This window comes from Hyperolius riggenbachi, chromosome 4 (assembly GCF_040937935.1).
Source record: "Hyperolius riggenbachi isolate aHypRig1 chromosome 4, aHypRig1.pri, whole genome shotgun sequence".
In the NCBI taxonomy this organism is placed as follows: domain Eukaryota; kingdom Metazoa; phylum Chordata; class Amphibia; order Anura; family Hyperoliidae; genus Hyperolius; species Hyperolius riggenbachi.
Window position 1 is genome coordinate 93,819,584 of NC_090649.1, and position 24,554 is coordinate 93,844,137.

The 24,554-nt window shown below is 47.0% G+C and overlaps 1 long non-coding RNA gene across 3 annotated transcripts in view; it reads left to right on the forward strand.

Annotated features, from left to right (window-relative positions):
• Positions 1 to 9,698: 9,698 nt before the first annotated feature.
• LOC137570421 (uncharacterized) overlaps positions 9,699 to 24,554 on the forward strand; it is a 30,242-nt gene continuing 15,386 nt past the window's right edge. The window contains exons 1-2 of one of the 3 annotated variants that reach the window (XR_011031035.1): positions 9,699 to 9,745; positions 21,235 to 21,368. This is a non-coding gene — a long non-coding RNA (uncharacterized lncRNA). Of the gene's footprint in view, positions 9,746 to 9,774; positions 10,039 to 21,222; positions 21,369 to 24,554 lie in introns of those variants that run through there. The other 2 variants (XR_011031036.1, XR_011031037.1) reach the window with 2 other exon arrangements.

Sequence of the window (24,554 nt, forward strand, 5' to 3'; positions counted from 1 at the left end):
TAGCAGCTGTACTGTACATAAAAAAGAGAAATGGTACACAAAGACGCTCCCAAAATCGCTAGGTATAAATAGAAAAAAATTTGCTAGGCACATGCCGAGAATCGCCTTGAAAAATCACTTCAAAAAGCGCTGAGCGTTTGCGATTACACTTTCTTTTTTAGGGATGCACTGGCCCTGTATTTGTGTAATTAACAGAAATGTTTAGCTGCCCTTGTCAGAATGCAGACAACTTCACCCACTCTATGCCTGCTGTTATCTGATATGCCCACAGAAGCTGTACACATCTCCTGGCTTGGGTGATGGTTATCTCTTGTACTGACCATTTCAGTTGCCTCTACAAGATCTCTACCTAGATCTCTTGTCTGTTAGCCCACAGGGAACAGAAGGACCAGACAAATGTCTGTAGTCTGTTATGTTAGGTCCCTATGGCTCCAGTGTGTTAGGGGAGTCCATGTTCATTTTACCTCTCACACAGAAGATGTACAGAGGATTCCCCTAGGGGCAAGGCGTTTGTTTTGGTTACCTTATCAAAGCACCCATCTAAAAAGCAGTGACCATCTATTGATCTGTGTGTTTTGAAGGAAAGTTTTGGGTGAAACCAAGAGATACAAGAAACAAACACTAGCCAGCTCATGCCAGTTCATAGTAATGCAGGTTACCATGTACTTATATGCTCATAAATGCTGTCTTTTCTATTCCGTTAAATATACCGGTACGTCTGTAATTATATTTGTCCTTATCGCCCACACAGAGAAGGCACCTTTACGTGGCCATACATCTCTCGACTTGGCAGTCGATCGACTATCTGATTTGATATTTCTTATGAAAACCATGCAGCCAAGTGCATGCCCGATCGACGATGCCGTAGTTGGGCGCATGTATCAATCAGACATGCTGCAAGATGTCGGGCTGTCATGGTCGATCAGGTGCGCAACGATAACGGCGAGCGATATCGGGCCGAATGCGACAAAACCCCCGGGCACTGTTCCCCAGTGTATAAATGTACCCCCCGTGTGGGTATTTATATATTGCCTCTCCTGTGTCGCCCACCGCACAGTGCCCATCCGTCTTCGGAATCCCCCGCTCCTCCATTATCGATATACACACAGCCGGTGTGGTGGGTGTATGATGTCACACGCGCCACGTGCTATACACCATTGCGGTGGACTCAGACGATTCCTGAGAGATTTCATGCTGAAATCGACCAGGGATTGCCCTGTGGTGGATGGACAGCTCACATATCTCTAATCAGATTTGATTAGGCTAGGTGTATTGCTACCTTCAGTCTGCAGCCTGGTCCAACATTGAGCCTTTGTATTGAAAAAAAGTCAGTGCATTGAATGATGGTTGAGACTGTTTGTTCCTCATGCTATAACACAGTGATTTGCAAACTTGGCTCCCCAGCTGTGAAAGGGACTCCGAGCAGTGATTAAAAACAAAATCTGAACTTACCTGGGGCTTTCTCCAGCCCACCGTAGGTCGGGAAGTCCCTCGGCGTCCTTCTGGCTCCTCTCCCGGTACCTCCGCAGAAATGACACCCGGCGGCTCCCGGCGACACTGGGACCGAGTGTCGGGCTCCCTCTTCCTGAAAGATGATGTTGGTCGTCATCACGCCAGCCGCCGTGATGACGCGAGGCGGCCGCCGTGATGACGACTAACGTCATCTTTCAGGAAGAGGGAGCCCAACACTCGGTCCCGGTGTCGCCGGGTGCCATTTCTGCGGAGGGACCGGGAGAGGAGCCAGAAGGACGCGGAGGGACCGGGAGAGGAGCCAGAAGGATGCAGAGGGACCTCACAACCTACGGTGGGCTGGAGAAAGCCCCAGGAAAGTTCAGATTTTGTTTTTAATCACTGCTCCGAGTCCCTTTAAGGCACTACAAGTCCCACAATGCATTGCAGGAGTCTGACAGCCACAGTCATGGTTCATGAAGGCAAATGCAGTGTGAGACTTGTAGTTTCTTAACAGCTGGAGAGCCAAGTTTGCAGATCACTGCCATAACGCTATCACTAATTTCCAAAGGCAGACAAACTGATTCTTTTCTTGCGGTGGGACAGTTTTCAAAATGTTTGCTTCAACCATAAACAGGCAAACGCTCAGATTGTAAGCTTATCTGCAGGAATTGGGCATTCCCTCTGCGTCATGTCTTTGTGATTCTATCTAAAGTTTGTAATTGACTCCTTATTTCATGTACAGTAATATGTATTATGTTGTTGCTCTCTAAATAAAGGATAATCATGTTTCTTCCAAATACAGCTACATGGACAGATTCGGAAAACGGATTCCCAACTGCAAAAAGAATCACTTACTTCCTCTACGAAATACATATAATTAGTCCACCAAATTTTCTCATTGGCCTAATTGACCATTTACACCGAAAGTACAACTGAAGCGAGAGGAATATGGAGGCGGCCATATTTGTTTCCTTTTAAACAATACCAGTTGCCTGGCAGCCTAGCTGATCTCATAGTGAGTACCTGAAACAAGCATGCAGTTAATCCATTCGGACTTCAGTGCTTGTTTTGGGGTCTATGTCTAAGAGTATCAGAAACAAGCTCAACAGGACAGCCAGGCAATCTGCATTGTTTAAAATGAAATAAATATGTCAGCCTCCATATCCCTCTCAGTTCAGGTGTACAATCAAGTTAAGGGTAGGACATTTAAAAAAAAACATTTCTAGACATTCATGGTCCAATGCCACCAGCAGAGCCAGATCATCTGCAAGGCTATTCTAGGAAGTTGCCTAGGGCCTGGAGAGAGTCTAGGGGTCTGGTGGATGCTAGCCCCCCACTAAATCATACCAAAAAAAAGCCAGACGACCATCAACGGTGGGCAAAAACTGATATCTTGCCTAGAGCTCCATCTCTTCTCAATCCATTCCTGACTCAACAAGTTGGATAATACTTAGCAGACTGCTATTGTAGTTCCTCTTGCTCATTATCCCCACATCTGTACACTGATCGTAGGTAAACTATCTCTCAGAGCCATCATGAAAGATCAATTTGGGTGACATTTATCCCAAAAGTGTGAATAGCCGTACTTTCATCCCCTGTCAGTTCTGGCCACCTCTTGCCAGAAGGTTCTTTTCCATGGCCATTCAGTGCCTGCGCATAGAGTTGGGCGAACTGTTAGCGCAACTGCAGCCGAACTGTTCGGCTGCCCAACCTGTCATGTGGCTGTGGCTCTTACTACTTCTGGGTCGCAATGACCCGGAGTAGTACGTCTGCGCTGGCCCGGCGGAGCGCGTCCTAGATCACGCTCCCGTTGCCGGGCACTCTCTGCGCATGTGTGTGACGTCATGAGTGACGTCACACACATGCGCAGAGAGTGCCCGGCAATGGGAGCGCGATCTAGGACGCGCTCCGCCGGGCCAGCGCAGACGTACTACTCCGGGTCATTGCGACCCGGAAGTAGTAAGAGCCACAGCCACATGACAGGTTGGGCAGCCGAACAGTTCGGCTGCAGTTGCGCTAACAGTTCGCCCAACTCTACCTGCGCATACAGTGACAGTCCTGGATTGTCATGTATGGGAACTCCCACAAGAGGGTGAGGCCGAGTAACACACCTGAAATGAATGCTTCCACTGCAATGGCAATTAGACAAGGGGGTGCGGTTTAGAAACAATTACTTATTGCAGGAGGTAAGTATGGAAATATGTATCCTCCGTTGTCAGTGTCCTTGCTATAGAGCAGTGATGGCTAACCTTGGCACTCCAGCTGTGGTTGAACTACAAATCCCATGAGGCATTGCAATACTCTGAAAGCTCTAAGCATTACTCAGGGAGGCAGAGGCATGATGGGATTTGTAGTTTTGTCTTAGCTGTAGTGCCAAGGCTAGCCATCCCTGCCATAGAGTCTATGTGTAATGTAAACAAAACATATATAGGGCTGCTTTGATAGACTGGGACAATGTACTCCAGGCACAGTACACAGGGTGGCCCTATAATATGGTTTCTTCCATTGTCATCCCAGGTACTACTTGACTAATAAAGCACTTTAACCCATGCTAAATGTTAATACATAAAGCAGACAGTAGTACTAGTGCTGACTTGTTCAGTACCGCCCTGCCAATCTTACCTACTTCTGCTATTATTTGCTGTAGTAAAAGGTATGCACATCCTTTTCCCCCAGGTACCCAAATGACATGTTAGCATTATGTCAGACCCTACAGAGAATCATGAAATGGTGCAGACATGTATTGCACGGCTTAGCATTAATGGAAGCTAGGACTTTTGGATGCAGGATAAGAGCTGTAGTCATAGCTCCAATACGGCGAGTGTGTGGAAGGGGAGGAGCCTTGACATAACCATATACTACGGAATATATCGGTGGGAGGAAGGCAAGACATGCACAGCTGTGCTGGACTACGCAGTGCTAGCCCTGATGTCTGTTTTTTTTGTTTTATTTTATAATTTAGTAGGTCATGAAGTGAAAGGATAACAGAGGCTGCAGTATTTATTTCCTTTATAGGGAACCTTAACGGAGTAAAAAAAAAAATGTACTTACCCGGGGCATCCCCCAACCCCCTGCAGCAGTCCTGCGCCCACACCGTCACTCACCAATCATCCGGTCCCCCACTGTGGCTCAGTTTCGTTTTTAGTAGTATGCCTACAGGGCTATGGCTGCACTTACCCTCGATTGTGCTCCAGTAGCTGTAGCCGTCTTGCACCTTTGCAGAACGTGTACTACGTACATACGTAGTATGTACGTAGTAAGACGGCTACAGGGACGGGAGCGTGATCGAGGATGCGAGCAGCCAGAGCCGCGCAGGCGCACTGCTTGATGACTAAACAGTCGCCGAAAACAAAACTGAGCCATTGGCGAGTGACCGCGCAGGCACTGGACGTCTGCAGGGGGCTGGGGGAAGCCCTGGGTAAGTGAAACGTTTTTTTTTAACTCAGTTAAGGTTCCCTTTAAACAATGCCAACTACCTGGCTGCATTTTAGGCCACAGACCCAAAACAAGTATGCAGATCAGGTGCTCTGACTAAAGTCTTTCCACACTTACTGCATACATTTGTTTAATGCAGACATTAATGAAACCAGAAAGATAAGTGGGATAGCCAGGCAATTAGCATTTAGGGAAATATGGCAGCCAACATATCACTTTTACTACAGGATGTCACATAGTATGATCAGACTATAAATACCAGCTTTAGAAATGGTATCCTGAAGGACCAACAAGTACTTGTTCGCATACTCAAATCAGATTTGGTGTGTCTAGGAAGCCATGGTGCACACCATACAAGTAACATTTGAATTTCTCACATCCTGAGGTAAGCTCTGCCCTCAACAAATTATATATACGGTTTACAGCCTCTAGCACCTGATTTTGAAAAGTTGAGATAAGAGCTTAGTGAAGAAGGGGCATACGTTTCTCCAGGAAGGATGGTACTTCCCCCAAAAATCAAAAATTAAAGACTTAGGCCCGGTGCACACCAAAACCCGCTAGCAGATCCGCAAAATGCTAGCAGATTTTGAAACGCTTTTTCTTATTTTTCTGTAGCGTTTCACCTAGCATTTTGCGGTTTTGTGAAGTGTTTTTGGTGTAGTAGATTTCATGTATTGTTACAGTAAAGCTGTTACTGAACAGCTACTGTAACAAAAACGCCTGCAAAACCGCTCTGAACTGCCATTTTTCAGAGCGGTTTGCGTTTTTCCTATACTTTACATTGGAGGCAGAAACGCCTCCGCAATCCAAAAAATGCCTCACCCCGGGAGTATGCGTTTCAGCAAAACGCCTCCTGCTCTGTGTGACCCACCCCATTGAGATACATTGACCAAGTGTACGCAAAAAAGCATAAAAACCCGCTCGGTGTGCCCCAGCCCTTACTGTATGTACTCGCATATAAGCCTAATTTTTCATCACAGAAAATGTGCTGAAAAGTTACCCACTCGGCTTATATGTGAGTCAGTGGTGCAGAATGGATGGGGGAGCAGGTTTTGTTACTGGCAGAGGAGCATAAGGATTGTGCACTAGTGATCCTTATCTTACCAGCTGCCTCCCTGCTGTATCCATGCCCCACATCCCCTGCAACATGGTATGCAGAGTGCACTCACTACCTGTGTCCCCTGGCTTGTGTAGCGGAGTGTGCAAGCAACGTGTCAGCGGTGCAATACAGGGAGTGCAGAATTATTAGGCAAGTGGTATTTTTGAGGAATAATTTTATTATTGAACAACAACCATGTTCTCAATGAACCCAAAAAAACTCATTAATATCAAAGCTGAATATTTTTATAAGTAGTTTTTAGTTTGTTTTTAGTTTTAGCTATTTTAGGGGGATATCTGTGTGTGCAGGTGACTATTACTGTGCATAATTATTAGGCAACTTAACAACAAACAAATATATACCCATTTCAATTATTTATTTTTACCAGTGAAACCAATATAACATCTCAACATTCACAAATATACATTTCTGACATTCAAAAACAAATCAGTGACCAATATAGCCACCTTTCTTTGCAAGGACACTCAAAAGCCTGCCATCTGTGAGAAAACGCGGAAAAGCCGCCGCAGGTGCTACGAGCAAGGCGGCTGATTCCGCGTCCAAAGCGGCGGATTCCGCATCTGACGTGGCGGTTTGCACGCATAGGCCTACATCTGTCAGCACGGCTGAACGAGGAGAAACCGCCGCATGCTCGGATAGCGGTGCGGCTGGTTCCGCGCCCTGCACAGCGGATACATTGCAACACATGTCTGGTGTGGCTGGGACTGATGGTCCGCACAGATTCAGAAGGACGCGCGCGCGCGTGGAGAGGCAGAACTTTTATGACAGCCAGAAGGGTGTCAGCTGACCAAGCCGGTCAGCTGACAATTCAACCATTCCTGATTGGTCCAGCACTTAGGGGAGGCGCTGGAGAGCGCTATAGTATATATACTGGGTGCTGGTCACTTCTCTGGTGTCTGCCGTTGCGATCACTACGTGGTAGCACTCAGACCTTTTTGTCAGTATCTGTGTTATTGTTATTCTGTTATACTTCAGACTAGTTCCAGGGTGTTGATGATTAAGGAACTCACACCCAAGACTAGGGAACTGTATTACCATCCTGTTATATATCAGACTAGTTCCAGGGTGTTGATGATCAAGGAACTCACACCCAAGACTAGGGAACTGTATTACCATCCTGTTATATATCAGACTAGTTCCAGGGTGTTGATGATCACGGAGCTCACACCTCAGACTAGGCAATGTTATGACTTCCTGCTTTCCTGACCACTCTCTTGAACTCTGATTTGGTACTTCGCTATATCTGATACTCTGTTGCTGAACCCTGCTTGTCTTAGGATTACGTATCTGTCTCCTGTCTCTGTATCTGATCTGTCTGTCTGTTGCCGACCTGGCCTGTCCGACCTCGAGAACTATCTCCCCTCTTTTGGGATAGTTCACAGACCTGTCAGTGACACTTCTCCTTTGGTGTCACTCACACTCTGGTCCTTCCTACTCTCAGCCTGGGTCCACCCCTTGGGGAGCCTCAGACCAGTGGAAGGAACCTGCTTTTTGGACAGTATCTCCTACTGCCTTGCACCCTCTATAGGGGTGCTCTCCTCAAAGTATTACTGTTGCACCAAACACTCATATTACTCAGGTGTCCAGAGGTTAGAGATATTTCTGATTATCGGTGATACTGCAGATCATCTATAATAGGGTATATATATGTATTGTCGGTGATACTGCAGATCACCGATAATCAGATCCTCTCTGTGTTACACCGATCGTTACACCATCCATGGATTCTGACAGTGTTTTGATCTGTTAACCATCAACATTGCGTGCAGCAGCAACCACAGCCTCCCAGACACTGTTCAGAGAGGTGTACTGTTTTCCCTCCTTGTAAATCTCACATTTTATGATGGACCACAGGTTCTCAGGTGAACAAGGAGGCCATGTCATTAGTTTTTATTCTTTTATACCCTTTTTTGCCAGCCACGCTGTGGAGTACTTGGACACATGTGATGGAGCATTGTCCTGCATGAAAATCATGTTTTTCTTGAAGGATGCAGACTTCTTCCTGTACCACTGCTTGAAGAAAGTGCCTTCCAGAAACTGGCAGTAGGACTGGGAGTTGAGCTTGACTCCATCCTCAACCCAAAAAGGCCCCACAAGCTCATCTTTGATGATATCAGCCCAAACTAGTACTCCACCTCCACCTTGCTGGCGTCTGAGTCGGACTGGAGCTCTCTGCCCTTTACCAACTCAGCCACGGGCCCATCCATCTGGCCCATCAAGACTCACTCTCATTTCATCAGTCCATAAAACCTTAGAAAAATCAGTCTTGAGATATTTCTTGGTCCAGTCTTGACATTTCAGCTTGTGTGTCTTGTTCAGTGGTGGCCGTTTTTCAGCCTTTCTTACCTTGGCCATGTCTTGTGTTGAGTATTCCACACCTAGGGCTTTATTCACAAAGTGGTGCTAACTGTTAGCACACCTGTGAAAACCCCCTTAGCACGTCTAAACTTTACGCGCGCACTGCACAGAGTGCAGGGCGCTCCGCGCGAAGTACCCATTAAAGCCTATGGGACTTAGCGCGCGCATAGGACTTTGCGTGCAAAACTTTGCGCGCGATCTGATTGAGATATCCGGTGCTAACCTACTTAGCACCCTGGTTAGCACGTCTAAAGACTTTACACGTGCTAAGTAGGTTAGCACCGCTTTGTGAATCAAGCCCCTTGTGCTTTTGGGCACTCCAGTGATGTTGCAACTCTGAAATATGGCCAAACTGGTGGCAAGTGGCATCTTGGCAGCTGCACGCTTGACTTTTCTCAGTTCATGGGCAGTTATTTTGCGCCTTGGTTTTTCCACACGCTTCTTGTGACCCTGTTGACTATTTTGAATGAAACGCTTAATTGTTCGATGATCACGCTTCAGAAGCTTTGCAATTTTAAGAGTGCTGCATCCCTTTGGAAGATATCTCACTATTTTTGACTTTTCTGAGCCTGTTAAGTCCTTCTTTTGACCCATTTTGCCAAAGGAAAGAAAGTTGCCTAATAATTATGCACACCTGATATAGGGTGTTGATGTCATTAGACCACACCCCTTCTCATTACAGAGATGCACATCACCTAATATGCTTAATTGGTAGTAGGCTTTCCAGCCTATACAGCTTGGAGAAGGACAACATGCATAATGAGGATGATGTGGTCAAAATACTCATTTGCCTAATAATTCTGCACTCCCTGTAATCGGGGATTCCTCCTGTGTGGCAATCACTGTCTTTCATATCTATGACACCATCTAGTGGTCGTCTTGAGACAACTAGCATCCTTGTGTCACATCTGGCTATGGGGAGGGGTGCTGACTTGTACTGGAGGGCACATATGGCTACTGTGGAGAGAGCTATACGGGGGGTGGGTTATACGCGAGTCGATTACTTTTTCCTGGTTTCTGAGGGAAAAGTGGGTACCTCTGCTTATACGCAGGTTGGCTTATATGCGAGTCTATACGGTACTTCTGCATCAGAAAGTGTTCAGTAGTACAGTAAATAAATGAAGCAATATTATTTATATAGCACCAACATCTTCTGTAGCGATGTACATAGTACAAAACATACAGTAATTAGGAGCATAGATAGCAGTTCAGTACACTGTCCAATTGGGACATCCAACAACAAAAGTACAAATACATACAACAGATGAGAAGTTGCAGTTAAAAAAACCCATAACCAGTACTGGTGCATGTTCATTTTATAAATACACAGAAACAGGAAAGACTAGGCAGAGGACCCTGTCCTTGCAAGCTTACAATTTAGTAAGTGTAGCGTAGTGGAGTGGAGATGCTAGGAGAGTAGGCAAAGGGGTTGCTGGATGAGACAGCATTAAATTATAGCTATAACAAATGATAAGCTTGTCTGAAGAGCTGTGCCTTGAAAGTATTTTTGAAAATTTCCAAGCTTGGAGCATGACTGACAGGCTACAGGAGAGAGAACCAAAGGAGAGGTGACACTCGTGAGAAGTCCTGAATGCAAGAGTGAGAGGAGGTGACCAAGCTGGACGACAAGAGGATATCATGGGAGGAGCGAAGGTTCCTGGGGATAGCATCTGGTGATTAGTGAAGAAATGTATAGAGGGGATAGCTTATGTAGAGCTTTGTGTTATAATTAGGGATGGCCCGGCCTAGGAGAACTCATGGAGAAGCATGTGGTCATTTTGGTCAGCTGATAGATTTGTAGCGTTCTGATTTGCTGTGATGACTTCCTGGTTTAACACATAATCATGACCAGCAAATCAGAGCCTTACAAATCTATCAGCTGATCAAACTGATCACATGCTTCTCCATGAGTTCTCCTAGACAGGGCCATCCCTAGTTATAGTGTTAAGAGTTTGAACTGGATCCTTTGATAGAGATGGCCCGAACGGTTCGCCGGCGAACAGTTCCCTGCAAACTTCCGATGGTTCGCCATCGCGGAGAACCGCAAACTTTTCCGGAAGTTCGGTTCGCACCATAATGCACCATTAGGGTCAACTTTGACCCTCTACATCGCAGTCAGCAGGCACATTGTAGCCAATCAGGCTACACTCCCTCCTGGAGCCACTCCCCCACTTATAAAAGGCAGGCACCGCCGGTGTTGTGTCTGATTACGCTGTCTTTGGATTTGCGCTGCCCCGCATGCGCAGTAGGAGACTGTGCGGCCACAGTTCCTATTTAATTATGCTGCTGATGGTAAAATTATTATACTCACTCGTGTGCCTGCAGTAAATAGAGAAGGGACAGCTGCTGCTGCTGACTCTCATAGGGAAAGATTAGTTAGGCTCTTGTAGGTTTCTTAGCTTGCTCCTTGCTGATTCTTATTGCTAAAATAGCACCCCACAACAGCTCTTTTGAGAGCTAATCTTGTTCTTTTGATCTATTTTTTTTCTGTGTGTCCCACTGACACTTGTGTTGCATAGACAGCCTTGATAATTCATACTGCGTATGTGCCACTGCAAGGCCCAGCACATTCAGTGACTACCTGTGTGTGTGACAGGTGCACATTGTAATACCCATTACTGCATATACCTACCTACCTGTTGTTCACAGTGCACCCACCTACCTACGTGAGTTAAGTGCACGCAGTGCCACTGTGCCTGTCCACTACCTGTCTGTGTTTGACAGGTGCACATTGTAATACCCATTACTTACTGCATATATGTACCTATCTACCTGTTGTTCACAGTGCACCCCCTACCTACATGAGTTGAGTCCACGCAGTGTCATTATGCCTGTCCGCAACCTGTCTGTGTGCGACAGGTGCACGTTGTAATACCCATCACTGCATATACCTACCTACCTGTTGTTCACAATGCACCCACCTACCTACGTGAGCGCACGCAGTGTCACTGTGCCTGTCCGCTACCTGTCTGTGTGTGACAGGTGCACATTGTAATACCCATTACTGCATATACCTACCTACCTGTTGTTCACAGTGCACCCACCTACCTACGTGAGTTCAGCGCACGCAGTGTCACTGTGCCTGTCCGCTACCTGTCTGTGTTTGACAGGTGCACGTTGTAATACCCATCACTGCATATACCTACCTACCTGTTGTTCACAATGCACCCACCTACCTACGTGAGCGCACGCAGTGTCACTGTGCCTGTCCGCTACCTGTCTGTGTTTGACAGGTGCACATTGTAATACCCAGTACTGCATATACCTACCTACCTGTTGTTCACAGTGCACCCACCTACCTACGTGAGTTGAGCGCACACAGTGTCACTGTGCCTGTCTGCTACCTGTCTGTGTGTGACAGGTGCACATTTTAATACCCAGTGCTGCATATATCTACCTACCTGTTCACAGGGCACCCATCTACCTACGTGAGCACACACAGTGTCACTGTGCCTGTCCGCTACCTGTCTGTGTGTGACAGGTGCACATTGTAATACCCATTACTGCATATACCTACCTACCTGTTGTCCACAGTGCACCCACCTACCTACATGAGTTGAGCGCACGCAGTGTCACTGTGCCTGTCTGCTACCTGTCTGTGTGTGACAGGTGCACATTGTAATACACATCACTGCATATACCTACCTGTTGTGTTCAGTGCACCCACCTCATCACTGCATATACCTACCTATTGTGTTCAGTGCACCCACCTACCTACGTGAGTGAACGCAATGTGATATGCCACTCCGTGCATACCCGTTAACTGCACCTGTGTGACTGCACATTGTATTAGTCAAGTCAGTGCATACCTTTCACTTCATCCCCCCCGATATGGACACAACGGACAAAACAGGCAGAGTTAGAGGCAGACCTAGAGAAAAGCCACTCGGCAGGTCTGTGCGAGGTCGTGTTGATGTGATTTTGTGCGGCCCTCGACCAAAGTACAGTGCTCAGAAGAAGGCACGTCCCATCAACTCCCAAGATTGTCAGGACGTGGTTGACTATTTAACACAGAACACCTCATCTTCCGCAGCCACCAGCGCTACTACAAGTACCACATCCGTTGCATTTGACACTTCGCAGGAGTTAATTGGTGGGGAATTAACTGATTCACAGCCATTATTGTTACAACCAGATGAAGGCGCTAAGCAAGTTACACCACCTCATACGTCTGAATTAGGCGGCGACAATATGGACGTAAAGTGTGAAGATGATGAAGTACCTGCTGTTGGTGCAGTTTTTGAGGTGTCTGAGGGAAGCGAAGCTAGGCAGGATGATTATGATAATGATGATGTTACGGATCCTACGTATGTTCCCATTTGATGAGATGAATAGGGGGACAGTTCAGAGGGGGAGTCAGAGAGGAGTAGGAGGAGACGAGTTCCTGAAAGAAGCAGGGGGAGCTCGGTGTCAGAAACAGCTGGCGGCAGTGTCTGGCGCCATGTATCGCCACCTATCTACAGCCAGCCAACATGCCCTTCAATGTCAGCTGCTGATGCCACCATAGTGCCATCACCCCAGGAGGGCTCAGCAGTTTGGAAATGTTTTAATGTGTCTGCCTCAGATCGGAGCAATGCCATCTCTTCTCTCTGGGTTAGGAAAGTATAATCAAATGAACACAGAGCAATGTATGAGGGCAATATGCAGCTATGAGGTGGGGGCGAGTCCCAAGCAAGACTTGGGACCCTTGATTACAGCAAGACTTTTTGCACAGTGAGAGGTATAAACTACCCGTACACCTGGAAGAGGTACTGTATTGCTCTTTATCCTTATTGTATCAGCTGCGTTTACCTGATGTGGAGCGGCAGCACAATTACAGGAAATTAATCCATATTGCTGACATTGTTGCGCTGAGGTAAAACTGTTTTCTCATCTCTTCTCTCTGCCTCCAAAAATTGAGCCGTGGAAAGGCCAACACTCAAGTAGGGACAATTGCCTTACGAAGGCACATGGAGAAAAGGCACAAACTGCAATGGGAAGAACACCTGAGCAAAAGCAGCACACTGCATGGCACATGTGCTGAATCTAGTCATTCAAAGATTTGTGTCAAAGTACCCAGGCTTAGAGGACGTCCTGAAGCAGGCTAGGAAGTTGTGTGGGCATTTCAGGCGGTCTTACACGGCCATGGCACGCTTTGTGGACATTCAGCGGAGAAACAACTTGCCGGTGAGACGCTTGATATGCGATAGCCCGACTTGCTGGAATTTGACCCTGGTCATGTTCTCTAGCCTGCTAGAACAGGAGAAAGCCGTCACCCAGTACCTATACAATTACAGTAAAAGGACACAATCTGGGAAGATGGGGATGTTGTGGCCCAACAACTGGACACTGATGCAAAATGCATGCAGGCTCATGCGGCCGTTTGAGGAGGTGACCAACCTGGTGAGTCGCAGTGAAGGCACCATCAGCGATTTGATCCCGTATGCTTACTTCCTGGAGCGTGCTGTGTGTAGAGTGGTGGATCAAGCTGTGGAGGAGCGTGAAAAGGAACAGTTACGGCAGGAACAGTCGTGGGAGCAATTTTCATCAGATTCAGATGTTTCCTCAACACCTGCGGCAGCACGGGGGGGGGGGGGGGAGGGGGGAGGAGGAAGAGTCGTGTGGAGAAGAGGAGTCAGACTCAGATGATGAGGAAGGTGTTTCTTTAAAGGAGGAGGAGGAGAAGGCGGCAGAAGAACAACTGCAGCAGGCGTCGCAGGGGGCTTGTGCTGCTCGACGTTCCCATGGTATTGTTCGTGGCTGGGGGGAGAAGGAGGAGGACTTACCTGACGTCACTGAGGAAGAGCAAGAGGAGATGGATAGTACGTCTGGATCCAACATTGTGCAGATGGCGTCTTTCATGCTGTCCAGCCTGTTGGGGGACCCCCGTATAAAAAAACTCAAGGCAATGAGCTGTACTGGGTGGCCACGCTACTAGACCCTCGGTACAGGCACAAAGTGGCGGACATGTTACCAACTCACCTAAAGGCAGAAAGGATGCAGCACATGCAGAACAAGCTGGCAACTTTACAATGCGTTTAAGGGTGATGTCACAGCACAACGCAATAAAGGTACCACTGCCAGTAATCCTTCTCCCATGTCCACGCAGGCAAGGACAGGACGCTCCAGCGATCTCATGGTGATGTCAGATATGCAGACATTCTTTAGTCCAATGCCTCGCCTTAGCGCTTCTGGATCCACCCTCCACCAATGCCTGGGCCAGCAGGTAGCCGACTACCTGGCCTTAAAGAGACTATGAAGCGAGAATAAATCTCGCTTCAGAGCTCATAGTTAGCAGGGGCATGTGTGCCCCTGCTAAACCGCCGCTATAGCGCCGCTAAACGGGGGTCCCTTCACCCCCAAACCCCCCACTGCGACACTTGGTCGCAGACTTGGTCGCTCCTGGAGGCAGGGCTAACGGCTGCAGCCCTGCCTCCAATCGCGTCTATCAGCGGCGCATCGCCGCCTCTCCCCCGCCCCTCTCAGTGAAGGAAGACTGAGAGGGGCAGGGGAGAGGCGGAGATACGCGCTGACAGACGCGCGTGGGGCAGGGCTGCGGCGGTTAGCCCTGCCCCAACCAGGAAGCGATCCCCGGCTGAAACGAGGGGATTTGGGGGATCAGGGACCCCCGTTAAGCCGCGGGATAGCGGCGGTTTAGCAGGGACACACGTGCCCCTGCTATCTATGAGGTCTGAAGCGAGATTTATTCTCGCTTCAGACTCTCTTTAAGTGTGGATGTAGACACTGTGAGCAGCGATGAACCCTTGGACTACTGCGTGCGCAGGCTTGACCTGTGGCCAGAGCTGTCCCAATTTGCCATCCAACTTCTGTCTTGCCCTGCCTCAAGCGTCCTGTCAGAAAGGACCTTCCGCGCAGCTTGAGGCATTGTCACTGAGAAGAGAAGTCGCCTAAGTCACAAAAGTGTTCAGTACCTCACTTTTATCAAAATGAATGAGGCATGGATCCCGGAGGGCTACTGCCCGTCCGAAGACTAAGTCAGTCCCCACACACAGCATCTCTACCTGCACGCCGTGTGACTGGCTGCCTGCCCCAAGACTAAGTCGCTCCCCACACAGCACCTCTGCCCGCAGGCCGCTTGACTGCCTTCTCCGCAACCACCAACAGGGTCCAGGAGTCCAGGCGGATTCCTGAATTTTTTAAGGCCGCTGGGCCGCAATAATAATTTTTCTCAGTTGGACAGTCACTGTTCTGTCATTCAGCTACCTCAGCCCGGCGACCATATGGGCTGGAAAGCGCCATCACCTGCACTCTCGTCATGGTGCGCACCAGTCCAGCACGGCCGTCACTACACAAACAGCTGTTTGCAGTCACTGCATACGTTTCACTGCATCTTTGACTGCACATTGTATTATACCTGGCAGTCAATGCATACCTTTCACTTGAATGGATGGCAGACTTGCTGATTCTCGTTAAAGGATTTAACCACTTCAGGACTCAGCCTTTACCCACCCTTAAGGACCAGCGCTGATTTCTAAGATCTGTGCTGGGTGGGCTCTACAGCCCCCAGCACAGATCAAATCCCAGGCAGAGCGACCAGATCGCCCCCTTTTTTCCCCACTAGGGGGAGGATGTGCTGAAGGGGGGGGTCTGATCGCTCCTGCATGCGTGTGGGTGGCGGAGGGGGCACCTCAAAGCCCCCTCCACCGCAGGATTCCCCATCTCCCTCTTCTCCCTCCCTGCCCCGGAGATCGGAGGCTGCAAAGGAACGGATCTGTCCTGTGCAGCCTCTAACAGGCTCCTGCCTGTCATGTGACAGTGATCCTCGGCCGCTGATTGGCCGGGGATCGCTGATTTAGCACAACGCTGCTACTGTTAGCAGCGTTGTAAAAATGTAAACAAAGCGGATTATTGTGTTTACATTTAGCTTGCGAGCTGCGATCGGCAGCCCGCAGGCTATTCACGGAGCCCCCCGCCGTGAATTGACAGGAAGCAGCCGCTCGCGCGAGCGGCTGTTTCCTTATTAATTAGCCTGCAGCCGGCGACGCAGATGTGCGTCGCTGGTCCTGCAGCTACCACTTTGCTGACTCGCGTTATGAGTGCGCGGTCGGCAAGTGGTTAAAGTTGATTCATCTCATGTACAGCAGGGCCTCGAAAGTCCTCCTGTATAGTTATTTTTGGTCACTACCTCGGGACGTACATGCCATGCATGCTGCCTTCCTTGGATGTGTGTGGTAGCCATTCCTGCTCCTTTGCCCACAGCGTTCCTGCTGCCTTCCTTGGATGTGTGGTGGTGATAGCCGTTTCTTAGGCTCCCACTCCGGACCGGAATTGAACCAGGATTCCCTGGCCATTACCCGTGGTCACTCGCAATGGCAGACTTGCCCTCCATAAAACATTCTCGTTGCAGGTACTGAACAGCAAGCAGAACAAGTATTTTAAAAAATAGATGTAAGCGTTGACCACTTGACGCCCACAGTACTAACCCGCCTAAAGACCAGGCCATTTTTTGTTGTGCTAGGCTGTGCAGGCTTTTCATCCTCCTACACAGCCCAGCTTGGGAGCCCAGCAATCGGACTCACCTCCTTTTGTGGCCCTAAGGGGACATGCCGCCGGAGGGGTCCGATCGCTGCAGCACTTTGTTTTTTTTTCCCTTCAACCTCTACGAGGCTCTCTCTCCCTCCCTCCCTCCCCTTCCCTCCTCCCCTACGGTATCTGATTTGGAACAGGACGGCGATCCATCCTGTTCCGCCTCTCATAAGCATCAATCAGCCCGCTCCCCGGGCAATCAGAGGTACGGGGATCGCTGATCTCGTACAGCGCTGCCGTTTTAAAGCACTTTAGGCCTGCAATTTAGCATTCAATGTGATTTCTGCTCTTAAAACGCTGCTTTGCGCCTAATCCAGATTTTTCCCCGGGACTTTTAGCGTGTATCCCACTCCGCCATGCCCCCTCCAGGTGTTAGACCCCTTGAAACATCTTTTCCATCACTTTTGTGAATAGCATACATTTTTCTAGTTTTCAAAGTTCACCTCCCCATTGAAGTCTATTGCGGTTCGCAAAAGGTCGCACAAACCGAACTTTCGCGGTAGGTTCGCAAACCAAAATTTTGAGGTTTGGGCCATCTCTATCCTTTGAATGCTTGGCAACCAATGGAGGGATTGGGTGAGAGGGGCGGCATCGGAGAAGCGGGAGGAGATGAAGATGATATGAGCAGCAGGGTTTAGAAGGGACTGGAGAGGTGCCAGTCTAGTTTTTGACAGGCCGTAGAGTGTTACAGTAGTGAAGTCGGGAAATGATTAGAGCATGTACAAGCATTTTGGTAGCTGCTTATGTAAGGGATGAATTCTGGAGATGTTTTTTGGATGGAAGTAACAGAAGGTTGTTAATATTGTGTGCAAATGAGAGCTCATAGTTACCCTAGACAGAGAGCCTTAAGCAGTGGTGTAGCTAAGGAGCCATAGGCCCCAGTGCAAGAATAAAAAAAGTAATTTTCAAATTATGATCACACATGGGAAAGTTTCAGCACACGTACATGAGTCGGTAGCTCACAAAACACCCACTTTTGAATAGCCCTGGTTGTTAGCTTTCCATAATGGTGACATTTGTGGACTTTTTCTGCTGGTCAGACTGTTCTGTGGCTATGCAAAGAATGGCTCTAAAATTATTTGCAAAAAACCCCAGTAGTAACCAGTAGCATAATATTTTTTTCGATCAAGGGCCGGGTCAACATACTTCCGACTGCTGGGGGGCTAGAGCATACATAAAATGATGTAGAAAAACATTATATTGAACTTAGGTATTGTAGACAGTGCCTATTAACATGGGCAGCCCTCATGTCTCCCATTTACCCAGAGCAGATATTATGCCACCATCACAGCATGAGTAGATAATATGCCCCAAACACGGCTTTCTGGCTTCCATGTGGAAGGTTGGTGCCAGCACTGCTATTCTATTTATGGGCCACCAATATTTAAAAATGTAGCAAGCAGCATCTATAAGTAATACATTTTGTCTGTGGGGGCCAGTGAAAAAGCCTGGGGGGGGGGGCACATTCGGCCCACGGGCCTTAGTTTGAGGACCACTGCAGTAGAAAGTAACATGCATGGAGTTAATGACCTGGTAAATACCCAGGCCAGCTAGACAGATGAGATATTATTTCAACTGTGACAAGTTGTGGAATTGATTTTAGTGTGTTTTAGGGTTGAGGCCTCTGTTTTGTGAATTATTTTTAGTGACCAACTAAATCAAAAGCAATACAATTGTTATTTTCATATAACATAAAAAAGTTGTAAATAGAAAAGGTACATAATTTAAAAATGAGCACATATCTTTTTTACCGTAGGAACTCGGTTTTTAATGTCATGAGGGTATATGCATATTACTCTATCGGCGCAGTTTGCCGCAGGGTAGTATGCAGGAAGGATTGGTGTGGTTGTCCTGCCCAGGGCTCCCCGGCTGCAGGACAAGCGCACCACTACATGTGTGCAACTAGCCAAAGGGCCACATTCCACTATGCACCTTGTAGTTTCAGAATCTTACACTGAACAAATTAAAAAAATTCAAGTTGTTTAGGATCTTAAAGAGCCGATCCGTTGTGACGGTAATAGCGTAATCGGTTTCTGTAATCATGCGTCTGTACTCACATTGTGAGAAACAATTGCTCGTCGCTCAGAAAACAACCAATCCTGCCACTTCTTTGATTCACTGGAAAAATGAACAGGGAATCTGATTTGTTGCTAAGTGACATAGCTACACTTTTGCTCCAGTTAGCACTGCTCTCAGGTGGCAAATTACAGTGGACAGATTGGACATGATGACAGCCTTGTCATCCAATACTACAAAGCTGACTTAGCAGTAGTTTGTTGCAGCATTCCATTGCCATGCACAGTGATTATGTAGTGCTTGTGTTTCATTTACAGGAGCCAGTTTTTCATGTTTGACTTCATATTTGTCACTGTACCTAATGACAGTAGCACAATTCCTCCTAATGTTGATTGATACAGAAGAAAGATCTGTCACCTCTGTGTTGTGAAATCAGGAACTGTTTAGCTGTTGCTGTGTCACTGTCATGTGACCTGTCTTCTATGCGTTCCGTCCGCAATTTAACGCTGCCATTTATTAAGCCGCATGAGTGGGTAATCATTGGTTTGGGATATTTGCTAATGAGGGGTTCAAGTATCACTTTTGGCAAATGCGTCAGCTCTTGGTGATGTCACTAATCCTAAGGAAATGAGAATATCTTGGAAAACCTTTGGAACCAGTGTTTCCTGTTTTGATCCTGCCGTAACAGACTTTCTATTAGACATTTTAAAAAAAATGTAAACGCCATCCACTCCTTTTACTAAATAGAGAAAAATTCTAATGGAACAGCAGATTACATACAGAGATATCTAGTTTAGCCCTGCTGAATTTCCTGTGTCAGGCTGGGTGCACGCATGGCTGTGCATGAAAAGTCAAGTTTTCTGTGATGTGCGGGTCTTTTTGTGTGCGTTTGAGTTTTTCCCTGCAATTGTGTTCCTCTTGCGTTTTGCATGCATTTTTACGCATTTGGGGTTCGCATATACAATGCGTTTTCCATGCGTTTTTCGCAAATCACTAGGAAGAAAACAGGAAGCGGAAATACATCAGAAAACAATTAAAAAACGGATAGAAAAACGCATCAAATTGCGTTACTACTGACTTTCATTATGTGTGTTTTTGAGGAGTTTTGAAAATAAAGCAACAAGACCAGCGTTTTTAGAAATGCATGTTTTAAAGCGTTTTTTTGATGCCCATTGACTACCATTGGCAGCAAAAACGCTGCATTTTCTACAACGCTAGCGTTTCTGCTAAGTGTGGTCCTACCCTTAATAGGACTAGCTAATCAGGAGATACAGTCACTTCCTGTTCATGGTAGTTTCATCTCTTCAGTGAATGGAACTTTTATTTCCTTTCTGCAACTAATGAACTGTGACTTATAAATACTTCAGATAAGAAGTGAATTATCCCTGTGCAGAGAGACACAAAGGAAAGTATGGCAATTTACGAAGCTGGAAGCAACCTGCTGACATCACAAACAAGATGGCATATCCCATCCCAAATGAAAAGAGGAGTCAGAAGTAGTAGTGAATGCCAATGTAATGCCTGCAATGTCCAAGTGCAACCTAATATACCCTGGGTGCTGAAGCAATTGGCTTGAGTGTTAGAATGCTGCTTTTAGGTTTATTGGTGGCAATTTCTATTGCCTTTGAAAGCTTCCTTCAACGCCATGCATCACCTACCCGCTACAGTATCACACACTCTAATTTATTTTTCTTATTGTTAATGTTTATTTTTAATTTGGTAAATTATGATTTTATTAAAAGTAAAAAAAAACTAAAACATAATAGACCAACACCTTTTTGTTTTTTACCCCTTTCCTCCCATGCACTCTGATATTCCCAGACTGTTATGGAGAATGGGGCTCCTCCACCTGTACAATACCAGCCCACATTGTTGTTCACAGAGTATACTGTAAGTATGTGAATGTGACTTAGAGTATAGCCAGCATTAAAGTACGGTGCACAGAAAAAGCGGTGTGTGCACCACCGCAATCAACAATACCAAAAGATTATCAATTGTCGGCACACCAAAGTCATGTGAAAAGTGATTTATTGTGAAATACACTGGAATTCCAATGTTTCAGAATGACCTAGTGTATCAAGGAAACCAATACACAGCCAGAATCTAATCCAGACTGTGATTGGAGCACTCGCCAACAGGCGATGTGCCAGGTCTCCCAGCATCCAGCGCTCTGTAGGTAAGCTCTCATAATGCATTTAGGTGGTACAATTGGCCAGTGATTGGCCAATCAAAATTGGATGTGTGTATGCATCAGGGAGAGATGAATACTGTAAATAGAACAAGCAACATTATTTATTATGTTAATTTCACTACAGTTCCTCTTTCAGGTCCTGGCTGCTACAGCCCAAATGTGTATCCTAAAGCCCAACTGAACTGTTCTGTGTCAGCCAGTCCAGGACCACAGGAAGAGGAAGTGCTGCAGTCCTGGCTCCAGAGGGGTCAGTCACTAGTACAGTGGAAGGTAGGTGTCTCCTTGCCTACTTACTGACAGGAGTAGCTGCAGAGAATGGTAGCTGGCTGGTTGTGCTGAATAAGTCAGAGCTAACCTACTTAAGCAGGGGGTTTTCTGTTTTGTTTTAGTGAAAACTTGACATGGGCCTTAATTAAATTTATTTATACATAAATAACACCATTTGCTCAACTGGCAGCTCAAGGTCTGAACAGGTGGATTTTTACACATTTCCTGAACAGCAGTTTAACTGCCAAAATAGTAATCAGCCAGACTCCCTACTCACTTGCACACTATTGGGCCATATGCAATTTGAGGAGATAAGAAACAGGGCCGTGGAGTCGATACAAAAATCCACCGACTCCGACTCCAACTCCTCAGTTTAGGATTCCACTGACTCCGACTCCTCTAATTTGCATATTACAATCTTGTTGATTGAAAGTATGTAACATGAAATTCGTCTCTTAACTGCCAACACTTATGGATTTTAAAAGACAACTTAAGTGAGAAGGATATGTAGACTGTCATATTTATTCCCTTTAGTCATAGATTAAAACTAGTCCTTGGTAAGAGTACTTGTAAAAGGTACAGACAGGAACAAAGAACATCTATCAGGCCCTAGGCAATGTTACTGTGGGTACATGCAGGGCCGGCCCTAGACTTTTTGCCGCCTGGGGCAAAATTAGAAAAAATCGCCCCAGGCTTGGGGGGGGGGGGGTTGCCGAGCTGGAGGGGTAGCTGGCAGAAAGGGGGTATTGGGCCTAGCCTCGCCTGGGTCCCCCGATCTGCGCTCCTTCTCCAGCGTAAAGTACCAGCCAGCGCGCATATGTTGAAGAGGCAACGGGCGGAGGAATCACTCACCTTTTCCGCGTTCCATCGTGCACTCCACTGACGTCAATTCCTGCAAGGCCGTCCACTTACAATACAGTGGGAGTGACGTCAGTGGAGCACGCGATGGAACGCGGAAGAGGTGAGTGATTCCCCCGCCCGTTGCCTCTTCGTCATATGCACGCTGGCTGGTACCTTACGCTGGAGGAGGAGCGCAGATCGGGGGACCCAGGCGAGGGAGGGGGGGGTCCGACCCCCCTCCCCGCCGCTAGGCCCAATACCCCCTTTCTGCCCGCTACCCCTCCAGCTCGGCGGGCGGCCCCAGTGTCCATGGAGAGGCGGGTGCCGCCCCCCCAGATTTGCCGCCTGAGGCAAATGTTTCACCCCGCCTCATGAGCGGGCCGGCCCTGGGTACATGTAAGAGTTATGTGCAGGTACTCTGCAGGGAAATGAGGGGATTCTTCCTCTATTACACATTCTTCATGCACAATCTGAACCAGGTTTATGGGTGATAGACAATACCTCTGTTCAATGTGCACAACATTCTCAGTGGATTCCCTGCAGCTCGGTGGGGAGTGCATATGTAGAGTATAGTACTACTGTGTAACAAAGTAAACCTGAGACAGATGAAATTAAAGTTTTATACATACCTGGGGCTTCCTCTAGCCCCCTTCAGGCTAATCAGTCCCTCGCTGTCCTCCTCCGCCACCTGGATCTTCTGCTATGGGTCCAGGTACTTGAGCCAGTCGGGTGTAGTGCGCATGCACACACTCTGCCGCTGGGAGCGTACTACACCTGCGCAGCACTAATGCGCAGGTGCAGAACGCTCCTGGCTGTGGAAGCGGCATGCAGCCAGACTGCACTGACTGGCTGAATTACCAGGAGTCATAGCAGAAGATTCAGGTGGTGGAGGTGGACAGCAAGACTGATTAGCCTGAAGGGGGCTGGAAGAAGCCCTAGGTATGTATAAAACTTTTCTTTTAATCCTTCTCAGGTACCATTTAATTCGTAGTCACCAAACCAAATTTTAATAACATATTAAATTATTTGATTTCATGAGCATACATTTGCATAAATCAGAATCAACGCAGAATTATTTCCATCTTATTGACCATCTCTATTAGTGACACGGCTACACATTAGGCTTTATACTTACAGCATAGATGTTATTTAGTATATATAAGAGATTCCTGTGTACACATCATATATACAGTCACAATCAGATGTGTATATCTGACTTTAAAAATACGGGGACTGCTTGATTGAAGCAGCACAAGTAACTAATTTTGATTGGTTTATTTCATTTTTGTGGACTAAGCACAGCTATAACTGTATATATAAATTACTTATGATGACTATTATTTGAGAAATAGAACATTTTATCATATTTTCTATTTTAATTACAGTTTAAATTCATTAGGAGTCAGAGTCGGTGCATTTTTTCCCAACTCCAGGCACCCAAAATTGCCACGACTCCGACTCCACAGCCCTGATAAGAAGCTTAAAACATGCGAGCATCTTTTCTCCTCACATCGCTCAGGATTTAACGGCAAATTCAATTGCCAGTTTCACATGAGCGACGTCCTTGCGTAAAGGAGCGTGCAAAATGCAATTGCATAGGGGGAAAGGAACTTGCTGGGCGAGATTTCTTTTCCGCCCCGGGGGGGGGGGGGGGGGGGGGGGGGGGGGGGGAGTAAAATGCAATTGCATTAGGCGACCTTACTGACGCCTAATTTAAGAACTCGCCAGCACTTATCGCTGGCGAGTTTGGTAATTGCATGGGGCCCTATTTTGTCAGTTAGACTTTGCAACTGCTGTTCAGTAAATGCTGTTGAAAACAAAGAAAACCCTCAGAATCCCCCATGAAGAGACAAATTGGCCCAAAACTTGTCGGTTCTGTAAGATTTTAACTCCCTACTTTTTTCAAGATAGTGGTCCTTTCATTGTAAAAGGACCCTAAAAGTTGATTTTTTTATAGACATACATATGCACAGATGGAGATACTGCTTACTTGGCAGTTGGAAACAGATGTTATTTCCCACAATGCAACAAGGTTCACATAAAGGAAACTGTCATGATTACAGAAGTCCCTGATGATCTATTCGATAAAAGGTAAACATTTCTTGTGGGAAAGGGGGTATTGGCTACTGATTGGGATGAAGTTCAAACCTTGGTTACAGTTTCTGTTTAAGTTGTATATTAGGTGTGGGTTTGATTCCTGCTGATACCATTTAAATAAACCAACCTTTTAGATACTATCAAAAAATATTCCATACAGCTTCTCAGTCCCCAGTATTACTCTCCGGGTTCTTCCTACGCCATGGTGTCTGAGAAAGATGCCTGAAAATAACAGGTGCCAAATGGAATGAA